The following is a 12,686-nucleotide window of genomic DNA, read 5'->3' as shown; positions in this document are numbered from 1 at the left end:
GTCCTTGGATGGAAGTTAAACTGTGCATCCCGGCAGCCAGCACTAGTTGTTGGATGTGAAAGATCCCATGGTGTCCTTTGAGAAGAGTCGGTGAGCTATCGCCAGCACCATGAACAAATTCCAAATTTCTGGCCTAACCTCACATTCCCCCTGTTCCAATGGAACGAAGTGCAAAAGCATCAACCTATCAAGAGGGTTGCTGCAACCCTGAGCTGGACATGTGAATTTGTCATTGGAGTAGTTTTCCAGAGGAGCAGCTCAGGCAAAAACTTCATTAATTTAGCAGAAGAGACAAACAAGAGGAGCTGAACAGGTGGAGATTGTTGATTAAATGCTTCAAACCCCATGAGGACTTCAAGGTTCACACGAATGATGAATGTGGATTTTGTTTGAGTCGGTGATCAAGTTGTGAAGACATGTTTTCACACAATTCACTGAAAGCAATGTAAAATTTTTGGGATGTTGTCTTTTCCACGACATTGTATAGTGTTGTTTTATCATTGTGAAGCATTTGTGACAGCTCAACAAAAATAACCAATTTATTTTTGACATCTATTAGGAAAGAACATCTTCACCCCTTCAACAACAACTTGGCCTGCCTCACCCAGGTACATCTGGGGAAACTTTACATGATTCTCAACTTCAGATGTTGCTCATGGATGAGCGCAAGCGGTGTCAACATCATAAAAGTCACTACATCAATCTAAAGACGCAATATACTCGGCTACAGCAAGCAATGAATGATGCAGAGGCAGATGTGGGCAAGATGCTCATCGAACGAGACAAAGCACAGGCTGAGAAGAGAAAAATATTTGAGGAACTGACTGCCAAACTCGCAGCAAAGACGATTGAGGCAAACCAGCTTCGAGATAATGTTCTGACAGTTCACGACCTGGAAGTGCTGAAAGCCAAAATTAAAAAGGAAGTGGAGGATTCATTTAAGGAAACCTTGACAAAGCGGGAGGAAGAAATAGTGCATTGCCGGGATGGGTTGAACAAGTTGCGTGATGAGAATTGTCTCCTCAACACAGAATTCAATCTCCAGCAACAGTTGAATGCACGACGACAAGAGAAAATTCAGTTGAAACATGATTCTGAGTTGACCCACCTCAGAATGAAATGCAAACAGGAGTGTCAAAGAGCAGAGCAGAGCTATATGCAATGTGTTGATGCTCTGAAGAATGAGAACTTCTTGCTGAACCAGAGACTGACCAGTCTTCAGGAGGAATTGGCTGACGAGAGAATTACGGTTGAACGTGAGCAGAGAAAATCGGCACAACAGTTGAAAGACACTCAGGCGAAGTTGAACACAGCTGAGTTAAGAGTCAAAAAGATCAGAGAGTGTGTTGAGCAGATGGAGAACGAGGAAAGAAATTTTGAGGAACAGAAACTTCAATTGCTTTCCAAGCTATGCCATGCAGAGCAAGAAATCAGGATGCAGCATCTCCAGTTTGAGGCTGCACAGACACGCACCCAACTTGAACAGGCCAAGGAAATTGCAGCACTGCGAATGGAGCTGTCCTTGCAGCAGCAGAAATATGCCAACCTGGAAAAACAACACATGGCATCGAAAAAGGATTTATTACAATGCGTGCATTCCATCCAGCAGCAAGATGCTGCATGGAACACGGAATTGCAACAAGACATGCTGAAGCAGAAGAAAGACATTGTGCTAGGTCAGTTCAAAGAATGGCGAACTGAGGAGTGCTTTAAAAAAGAGGAGCGTGTCAGCTTTGATAAGCGACAGGAGAAAGACAACAAAAATGTAATGCAACAGTATCTTGCCAAGCAGCAATATTTGGAGCGGAACATCACACTCATAAATGACAACATTGAGCAGATGGGAGATGTACCAGGTCAGTTTGAAGAACTGCGAAGAGAGCTGTTCTCACAGAGAGCGGAACGTTCCAGCTTTGAGAAGCGAATGGAGAAAGACAATAAGGATGCAACGCAACAGTATCATGTCCAGCAGCAATTTGTGGCATTGCAAGATAACGAGTTTGACCGGAAGATCGGAAAGTTCGAAATTGAGTTGAAGAAACTGCAATCTGAGTTGTGCATTCAAAAAGAGGAGCATGTCAGCGTTGAGAAGCGACACCAGAAAGAGAACAAAGATCGAATGCAACAGCATCTTTCCCAGCAGCAATATTTGGAACAGAACGTCGCACTGATAAATAACAAGATTGAACAGATGGGCAACGTTCCAGGTCAGTTTGAAGAACTGCGAAGGGAGCTGTTTTCACAGAGGGAGGAGTATGCCAGCTTTGAGAAGAGACACGAAAAAGATAACAAAGATCTAATGCAACAGCATCTTTCCCAGCAGCAATATTTGGAACAGAACGTCACACTGATAAATGACAAGATTGACCAGATGGGCAAAGTTCCAGGTCAGTTTGAAGAACTGCGAAGGGTGCTGCTTTCACAGAGAGAGGAGCATGCCAGCTTTGAGAAGAGACACGAAAAAGATAACAAAGATCTAATGCAACAGCATCTTTCCCAGCAGCAATATTTGGAACAGAACGTCACACTGATAAATGACAAGATTGACCAGATGGGCAAAGTTCCAGGTCAGTTTGAAGAACTGCGAAGGGAGCTGCTTTCACAGAGAGAGGAGCATGCCAGCTTTGAGAAGCGACTGGAGAAAGATAATAAAGATGCAATGCAACAGTATCTTTCCCAGCAGCAACATTTGGAGCATAACATGGAACTGATGAATGACAAGATTGACCAGATGGGCAAAGTTCCAGTTCCCTTTGAAGAACTGCAAAGAGAGCTGTTCTCAGAGAGAGAGGAGTGTACCAGATTTGAGAAGCGACAAGTTGCAGCAAACAAGGATTCACGACAACAGGAGTATTCAGCCCAGAGGCAAGACATCCCTATTTGCACAGAAATGACAACGAACAATTTTGAAGTGGAGAAACGGGTAAAGTTTCAAACAATTGAAGATGCGAAGTTGCAAAGGGAAAAGAAAGACCGTGAGGTAACTGATTTGACCTTTTTTTGTTGTATGGAGGAGGAATTCATCGCATCGCAAGAAACAGCAAAGAAATTTCAACAGGAAGTACAAGTTCTGCAAAATGAATTGCAGGCAATAAAAGCGGAGCACCAGACGTGTGACAAGACTGAGGTGGAAAGGCCAAAAAGGAATTTATAGGTAATTAAGGAGGACCAACAGAAGCATGCTGTGTCTGAAAGTCAGCCGTGTCAGGAAAATTGGCAACCCCAGGACCACGTGCCGCATGTCTCCATGGTGTTGGAAGGTGTGGAGAGGCTGAGAGGGAGACGCAGGTCCGGCACTTGCAGTGCGAGGCAAAACAGAAACGATTTCTTGAGATGGTGTCTCAAGTCAACAGTGAACTGACCAAGCTGAGGAACCAGGTCTATAATGTTTCCAAAGACAAGAAGGAAATAGAATACCAGGCAAGAAAGAGAGAAAAACAAATTGTTGGGAAATTTGAGATGCTAACAACAGAAAAGGAAAAACTGGAACTTGAAATAATGATTTTGAAGCAGAATGTTCCACTTGAAGTGCATGAACAGTTGTTACGGATCCTGAGAGACCTCGTGAGTCGTCACGCAAAATTCGAGAAAATATTACTTGGTTCTGTGGTTCCAGGACAACAAACATCTCCTAAGTTGTAGGCCAATCAATTTGGTATCATGGAAGAAAAGTATGTCCAGATGTGAAAGCAACTGGTGAAGGTGTTGCAGGGGATCCAGAGATGTTAAGTCAAGGAGCGTCTGGGACAATCATTCCGGTCCCTCAAATGGAAGTTGTTGTGAAGTGAAAAACTCACCTTTTGCAGGTAAGTGTGTGATAGAGACTGCATCATTTTACACAAAATGTTCAAACATTTCATGACAATGCCGATTCGTTAAAATGTTGACATCGATCTTTGCCTTTTGTCGTTCTGGTTGAAAGTGAGTGGATTGAATGTGCGTCAATCCTCCAAAACCACATCCCTTACAAAATGGAGTCTCGGCCCGTTCGAGTTGGTGAAAACATTACAAAGTATTCACACACATTACTTCACCTGTAAGTCGAACAACATCTTCAATATTTTTTTGCTCATTGTGTTGTTCTTCTTATTATTATTTTAATTATTTTGTCATATTTTTATATGAACTTTGGTCGCACGACCCCTTTATGGCCGAGAATCTTTTTGCTTCTTCTTCATCCTCTCCTCCACCCCTCTGTCTTGCCATGTGAAAGTTTAAGATGTTCTCCATTTCCTCAATAAATTTTACAGCATGACAGTACAGTGCAATAAATTACCCAACTCTTGACCCTCACTATAACGTGGCTTCCTGCTTTGCCGAGATTGGTATTTCTTCCTTGAAGCTTTGCTGCACCCGCTGAGCTCCTGTTCACTTTTATCTGCCATCCCTCCTGCATTGTATCAATGCATTCTTGTCCTCTTTCCGCTGCATCCCATTCTGTCTGTTGACATTTCACTCTCTGTTCATCATATTTCCACCAGTCTCAACACCTGTTCAAATGAATTCATAGATGGAGAAGGTGATCCAATGTCTGTGTTCATGGATACAGCCGCAAACACGGAATTGCAGATGTGGAAGGAAAAACTGGAAACGCAGAAAGAGATGGACTTGAATAACATTGAAGAGACTGAGGAAGTTGGTTCCTCAAGCTGGAAAAGAGCAAAAAACGAAGGAGTGAAGGTAAGCAGTGAGTCTGGATTTTGGGAGTTTTACCAGAAGGGGGTTTTACTGGCAGACCACGTGCACCCTGCAGAAACCTGGGGAGGACAGAGCAGGGCAGAGGGTGCAAGACCAGAAAGGAGATGGTGGCAGACAGAGTGACCTGTATGTGATGTGAAGGTGATCGGCCCAGAGACTCGGCTTCATCACAGGATATACCCATGATTTTAAAGGCGTTTCCATCGTTTCTAGTTGAGCAATGTTAACATTTGCTTTGGTATTTTGTTGCCCTTTGACACTGCATTTAAAAGTAAAATGTCCGGTTTGTAAGCACAGGGATAAATGTGGTATTTTGTTTTGTCTGGAGACGGAGGTGATAAAAGACAAAGAAGATCCAGGAAATGGCAATTGTCACCATCTGCTTGTGCAACGTCCAATCCAACACATCTGAAAAGAGAACACACAAGGAAGAGCAAGGTAAGGGAAGGACAGCTTGATTTAAAAGACAATGCACTGAGTGGGTCAACAAGTGGGCACAATAACATGTACAAGCAAGGGAATAAACAAGTATAACAAAGAGGTGGGTGATTGGTAACACGGTAACCTGCAGGTAACGATTGTTGGATTTAATGATTGTGGATAAGGATGTGGTGGGGGTTGTGATTCAGGGGGTGGGGTTAGTGGGTGAGAGATGATGCAACAGAAGATAGTGGTGCTCTGCCGACTTGAATCCCAGAAGAGTGGGATGGAACACACAGGAAACGTGGTTCCATAAATGGAAGAAAAGAGGAAGAAAACAGTTGTGTGCAGTTGGCGTGGATTTAATGGTTCGTTATATCTTTCCATTTTTAGCCGAGTAGAGGCATATAAATTCCTGAGACAACCTTTTCCCATGGCTGACATGGAATTAGATAGTTTGTTTGATGTTTCTTTTGGAATGACAGGGTGAGGGTTACATTTACCAGGATTAAAAGCCTTGTTTCATTTATCAGACCAGTATGTAAATAATTACACATCACCAGTGATGCAGCTGCTGTCTTCTTGTTAGTTGGATGGGGGTACTCTGTATATGTCACAATATGGAACGATATTTGTAAAAAGGAAGACAGGGTTTCCAACTGGCCCCATAAGGTGGTCATGTTGTCACATTCCTCATCACAGCTGGCATTGGGCTCTGTAGTTTGTTCTCATATGATTGTAGTTCATGTTCTGCATGGTAAAGTGGGTAATACATAAGGTTTCAGTATTTGAGGATTTGTTCCTTCGTTGTCGGTCTTTCAACAACGATCGTCTACTTGAGATAACACCTGTTACTTGCCATCCATCACAAGACCATCCAGGATCACCAAAATACATTGTAAGACTCAGGATAACACCTCGCCTGCGCTTTGATATCGATGGGTCTTGGACATTCTGGATTTTTCAACATTGTGACCCTCGACAGTTGAATTGTTCTCAATTCTCTTTCAAAGACGTTGCATCCTTGTATTCGGGTACAGCCTTAATCACACGTCAGTTGTAATTAACAACCTCTTTCTCATGATTTTCACCTCCATCACTGAAAGTGGACGGAGGTTGTGTTTTCACCCCTGTCTGTCACTTCTTTGTTTGTTTGTCTCTCGTTTCTTTGTTTGTTTGTCTCTGTCTGTCTGTCTGTCTGTCTGTCTGTCTGTCTGTCTGTCTGTGTCTGTGAGCGGCATATCTCAAAAAACTTATGGCCAAATTTGTATGAAATTTGGAAGAGAGGTTGGGTTGGTGACAAGGACCAATTTTTACATTTTAGTGAAGTTCCAGATCCGAGCATTTTTTTTAAAACCTGATTCTTCACCATTGAGTGCTTGTGCTTAAACGATAACGTAGCATGAGATCTCGATGGTATGGATGGATTCAGACAAAACTTGGTGCACAGGTTGGGTGTGTGACAAGGCCGACATTATTCAATTTTGGTGAAAATCTGGATCCAATAATTAAAAATTTTAATGTGATTCTTCACCATTGAAAGATGTGGCTCAAAACGACAAATATTTTTCAAAAATGTTGTGGCTGGATTATGACAAAACGTGGTGCATGAGTTGGGTATGTGACAGGAACCAGCCGATTAGATTTTTATTTAAGGTCCGGATTCAGATCCAGCCGATCAGTGGGATACAAAACGTAAACTTTTCATCCTGGCGGAGGTATGTGCTCCACCGAGAGCGGTTCTCGTTCATTGTGGTATCATCTTCTGCATTGAATATGCCATTGTGTGTGATTATTAAATATTGGTTATTACCATAAATTAGCTGTCAAGATATTTTTCTTCATGTCCATTCTGACCCCGACGTGACAAGTTTCAGACATCTTCTCTCGAATATTGGGTGTCCACCCTGAAGGACAATCTGATCAAGATGATGTAAAGATGTGTACGCAGAGTTTAGTTATCACTGAAGGAGCGATTTAGTTTATCTCATTCCTGGTGTTTATTTCATTTTGAAATCGGGGTTATATTTATATTTTTTTGGTGTAATAACTCGTACAACGAGCAGGCGTTTGAGAAATTTCCTCCTTTCTTCCAATTTCCTAATTTTCTGAATTTTTGAATAATTTTTGATATTCGCACAAATCCCATGTCATGGTTTTGGTGAGGAGACATTCTTTCCTCTGGGAATATTCAGAGATTATCCTGGACTGATTGAGCCAAGCCAAGGTGTGATTTTCTATTTCTTTCTGAAAGGAAGGAAAATGTGTTCGCACTCTTCCCTCTATTCTTCCTTTTTTATTTTTTTGTCACTCATTCATGGATACACATGGTTGAAGTGGTCGATGTTTAGTGAAGGTCACACTTTATCTGTTATTTTCATTCATAATAATAAATATCAGTGTGTCAGTCAGTCAGTCAAGTGTGTGTGTGTGTGTGTGTGTGTGTGTGTGTGTGTGTGTGTGTGTGTGTGTGTGTGTGTGTGAGTGTTGTTCGTAAAGCCTGACATATTCTCTCTAACTCCCCTCCCCCACCCCTCTCCCTGTCCCATCCTCACTCTGCCCCTTCTGAATGAATACAGCACTCTCTCTCTCTCTCTTACCCCCACCTCCCTCCTTGCACCCCTCCATCCTGGAGTGCTTAGCGACATGTGGTGAGGCATTGGTCTCCCCTCCTTCCCTTCCTCTCCCACCCCCCTTTCCTTCTCCTCTTCCTCTCTCTCCCCTCCTCCCCTTCCCCTCTTCCCCCCTCCTCCCCTTCCCCCTCCTCCCCTTCCCCCTCCTCCCCTTCCCCTCCTCCCCTTCCCCCCTCCTCCCCTTCCCCTCTCTCTCTCTCCCCATCTCCCTCTCCATCTCTCTCTCTCCCCCCCTCTCACTCCCTTCCCCTCTCTTGCAGGAAGATGGCTTCTACCAAAAGAAGGAAATGTAGCAGCTGAAACTCGAGAGTAAGAAAGAAGACAAGAAGCAAACCGCAACAAGTGCTGCGTCCAGAGCATCTGAAACTCCTCAAGAGCAAGAAAGAAGACGAGCAAGAACAACAGACGAAGAGGAAAAGTTGAGTTACACACGTCTTTGTAATTGTGAACATTCCATATTAAAAGATTCACATCATAAACACGTCATACCGGTGATCTCAGAATAGTGCAACACTTACAAAAGGACCAAATTATCGAGAAAATAAAAGGATTACCTGGAATAAGGCAATGGATCTTCCAATGACAGGACTGACGGATTGGATGAGAGAACAAATTGACAAACACAACGTACCAAACACACAAATGGCTTGATGATTCGAGAGGGAGACAAACATATGAAAAGGACAATTGTGGATTTGAAAAGAAAAGTTTGAATCAAGAATCCAAAGGTCATTTTAATCGATCCAGACACAAGTGATTCTTTAAAACAGCTTCAAACACAATATGTTATCGTTCCATTTGACAAAGCAAATAAGATTGTTATATTTGTGTGTAAAACATTCTACATGAAAACACTTTTGTAAAAATTGGGATTACAGACTGGACTCTCAAAGACCGACAAAATAAGTGAGGATAATAAAATAGACTTGCACCATGTAAATCACTCAACAGTGAGAAGGCTCTTAGTTCCAGATAAACACCACAAATTACCATTCGTTGACTAGATCTCAAAATTGCACAAAAAACCCTTGGAAGATGAGGTTCATCATCACATGTAGAGAATGTAGTTTGAAACCCTTGTCAGGAAGTGTTACAGGGGTGATGAAACCAATTGATAAACGCTTGAAAAGCCACCATGAGAAGGTGAGGTTTTATTGTGATATAAAAAAATTCTGGATCATTGATAATTCCAGACCTAAAATCGACAGTATCCACAATATTGTTGTAGTTTTCCGCCTGTTCAGCGTGCGGGTGACCGCTTTTAGCGAATCGTGGCCGCACGCGCCCACCGAACGAGCAAACTTAGTCGCAGCTTTTGCATCAACGCCGAAATCCAGCTACGGGTGTGTTTTTAATCACACCGTAAATTAGCCAACTATTCTGTCCACGCACAACAGGGTCCGATCGCCGAATGTCGATTCACCTAAGTATGTGCGCAGACAGAAATGCCGGGAATTTACACCTCGACGGAGCCTGCACGGAACGAGCAGTTCTTTAGCCGCTCGTTCCGTTTGCGATTTGCCGAGCGGTGGTATATCGCCAAGCCCCGCCGGATCTGATTGCTTTATCGGCCATTTAAAAGGCATCTAATATTCCGTACGCGCTAATGGCGGCTCAATGAAGGAAGCGACACAACGAACAGGTGAACATTTAAATAAAATAAATCAATGTCACCTGCAGGGTGACCCGTATCTTGCCAAAAGGTGACCATGTGTGACTTCTTAAAGGTCACACTGAGGTGAACAGAGCTGCTATCCACCAGGAGCGACTCCTTGAGGAATATCTGCCTACGAGAGATTCCGATGAGAATCGTTCTACAGAGTAACCATGAAAAATATGCTTTTGCCTCATAACGTCACCAAGTGACGTCATAATGTCTCAAGCTAGAGATATCTAGAAAGCACTCATCGAGGTGTTCAATTTGAGGTACTACACGATATGGTTCCTAAAACTTGAAAATTTGACCTTGGGGTCAAATATGTTTGACCTTTGGCGCTAACCATGAAGGTCAAGGCCAATCGCCACCAAAAATTAATCAGCTGAGCGCCAGACCATGAACTATATTCCCATGAAGTTTGAAGACGATCCGATCAAAATTACTCAAAAAATAAGGGTTTCGTCGACTCCCCTGATTTGCGACAAAGTGACCTTGACCTTTGGCCTTGACCTTCAAAATTTTGTGCACTGAAAGGGACCTCTATCGGCCTCTGATATGCGAAGTTACAAAAATTTCCAATGATAACTGTGCTCTGCAGAATTTTTGATATGTGATTACAGACGAACAAACAAACAAACAAATAAACAAAAACAAACAAAAAAAAAACCATACAAGCTGACTAACATATCTTGCAAAAACTTCGTTATGGCAAGATAACAAGCACATTTATTTCACACACGACACGGATTCAAGCAATGCAAATGGAGGAAGGGGGGTAGGGGACAGGACACGAGCAGACAGACCAAAGACCTACAGCCGTTGTCTATAATTATAATGTCCAGTCACTTATGCAGTTTTAATTATGGGACAAGGCGCCACAAACTTTCACTCAAAAACTCCGGAAAGAAAAGGAAGAAAAGTGACCGTGTGGTGGACCCTCAGGACTCCGTCCTCCTTCCGACCTCTCGCTCGTCCCACCCTCACAGTTCTCTCTCCTCTTCTGCGCTGCAATTCTCCTGCACCACACAATCCTTCCACCACCACAATTCTCTCTCCCAGACACTCTCCTCAGCATTCCAGCGCCTCTGACTTATATCCACGGAGCCCCGCCCCCTCTCTCTTCCTGGCGCGCGAGGGAAACTTCCAGAACAAGAGCGTTTTTCTCGCTGAATCGGGGCCGTTTTCATTCTCCTGGAGGGTTGGGCTCCCACCGCGTTGGCCGGCGCAGATGTTATTCTTTGGGGGGTGGGGGCCGTTGTCTGCTTTCCTTCCTTTAACGAATGCAAGGCTTCTGGCAACGATGTGCTGAGGTGGAAATGCGGTTGTGGTGAAGGCGGTTGTGGTTGTCGTGATGGTGGTGTGGAGAGGCTGTTGTGGTTGTTGTGATAGTGGTGTGGAGAGGCGGTTGTGGTTGTCGTGATAGTGGTGTGGAGAGGCGGTTGTGGTTGTGGTGAATGCGGTTGTTCCAAAAAAAAGACAGCAAAAAATAACACCACCTCAAAGATCACATCCCGGTTACACGAATAAATTCCCGCTAAACATCGGTTGGGAAATCTAATCTGAACACGCACTTATCGACATAACTGATCTCAGGACCTGTATGGTGTTCTGTGAATTTCCACAACAGTAACAATATTAACAAGGGTAAGGCTGAATATTTATCAATTTATGTTATAAAAAAACATTTTGCACAAACATTCCACATGACAAGTTTGTAACCAAATTGGACGGAGCGGTTGATAAAACATCTGCAGGAGGTAATAAAGTATACATTAACGTTTATCAAAAAGAGCGACCTGGTCCTCAAAGGAAAATTAATATGAATGTAGTTTTTCAAAAAATAATCTGAAAACGTTTTCGATTTCTCCGAAACAACAGTTTCTTTACATTTGGCAACACAATACTCGAGCCTGGTGTTGGCTTCATGGTTAGGGTGGTGGGCTTGGGATCCAAGGGTCCTGAGTTCAAATCCTGCTCAACTGTCGAATTAATACCAGGTGGGGTTAACTCGGTCTGTCATCCTTCCAAGGTCGGCAAAACGAGTGCCAGCATGCTGGTATACTGTGTCGGAGTGGCGACCCGTCCAGGAATGTACCGAATAGCCAAGGAGACTGCTGAGGCAGCACCAACGCTCGGCACAGAGTATGGTCCTAATGGAATGGAATACTCCAGCAGACAGTGGGGATACCCATGTGTTCAAATCCAGCCCCTTTCTTTACAAATTCGTTCCTGAACATGTACGAGTCTGATTGGGTTCAGAACATGTGCAGGAATTAATTAACATCTGCACCATGGTGCTGAAACATCTTCAGCTTCATTGATTTCGGAGCATTTAATGATGGATTTGTATTTGATCAGCTTCATGATGATATTTATCAAAACAAACTTGTATTTAAAAACGAAAACAAAATTCACACTTCAGTTTAATTTTTAGAATTACAAATCGATATCAATAATAATAAATTTCACACCAAATTATTTGATAAACGAGATGCATTGTACGGTCCTCATGATTACCTCCGCCACTGAACTTCTCTCTTCCACATTGAACGAATGCCTTTCTTGGACAGCAATGTTCGAAAGAAGTTATTCCATGGTGTGGCTACTGGTGAAACTCGAAGGGCACTCGGGAGAGTACACACCTCTGCCAAGTCATGCCTGATCCACAAGATACATATCGGGCCCAAAACATTTTTGAAATATCATGCTATACAGTGCTATATCGTTTTTAGCCCTGTGTCTCAATGGTGAAGAATCACTTTCAAGATTAAATCATTCTGGTATTCATATCTGGACCTGGATCTTCACAAAAATCGAATCAATTCTTCCTTGTCACACACGCAACCTGTCCACCGAGTTTCATCCAAATCCGTCCACAGCTTTTTGAGATATCGTGATTTATATTAGTTGAGCCCAATCTTTCAATGATAAATGATCACTGAGAAAACTATCAGATCCGGATCCGGATTCAGATCTTCACCAAAATGAATCAATTCTTCCTTGTTGAACACCCAACATGTCCACCAAGTTTTGTCCGAATCCGTCCACAACTTTTTGAGACACCGTGCGATATATCGTTTTTGGCCCTATCTCTCAATGGTGATGCATCACTGAAAAAAATTCTAGTCGACGGATCTGGATCGAGATCTTCAACAAAATCAAATCAGTTCGTCCATGTCGCACACTGAACATGTCCACAAAATTTCATCTAGATCTGTCCACAACTTTTTGAGATGTCCTGCACACAAACAGACAAACAGACAGAAAGGGGTGAAAAC

At 43.0% G+C, this 12,686-nt stretch overlaps 1 long non-coding RNA gene across 1 annotated transcript; it reads left to right on the top strand.

Moving 5' to 3' along the window:
- The first annotated feature begins 3,458 nt into the window (after positions 1-3,458).
- On the top strand, positions 3,459-5,137 carry LOC147019187 (uncharacterized). The gene is made up of 3 exons (XR_015062674.1): positions 3,459-4,036; positions 4,482-4,680; positions 5,027-5,137. It is a non-coding gene; the product is annotated as an uncharacterized LOC147019187 (long non-coding RNA).
- Positions 5,138-12,686: the final 7,549 nt, after the last annotated feature.

The sequence above is a fragment of the Eptatretus burgeri genome, chromosome 10 (assembly GCF_056783735.1).
Source record: "Eptatretus burgeri isolate ZD-2024b chromosome 10, Ebu_testis_v1, whole genome shotgun sequence".
Classification (NCBI taxonomy): Eukaryota; Metazoa; Chordata; class Myxini; order Myxiniformes; family Myxinidae; genus Eptatretus; species Eptatretus burgeri.
This window is presented reverse-complemented; position numbering and strand designations above follow the sequence as displayed.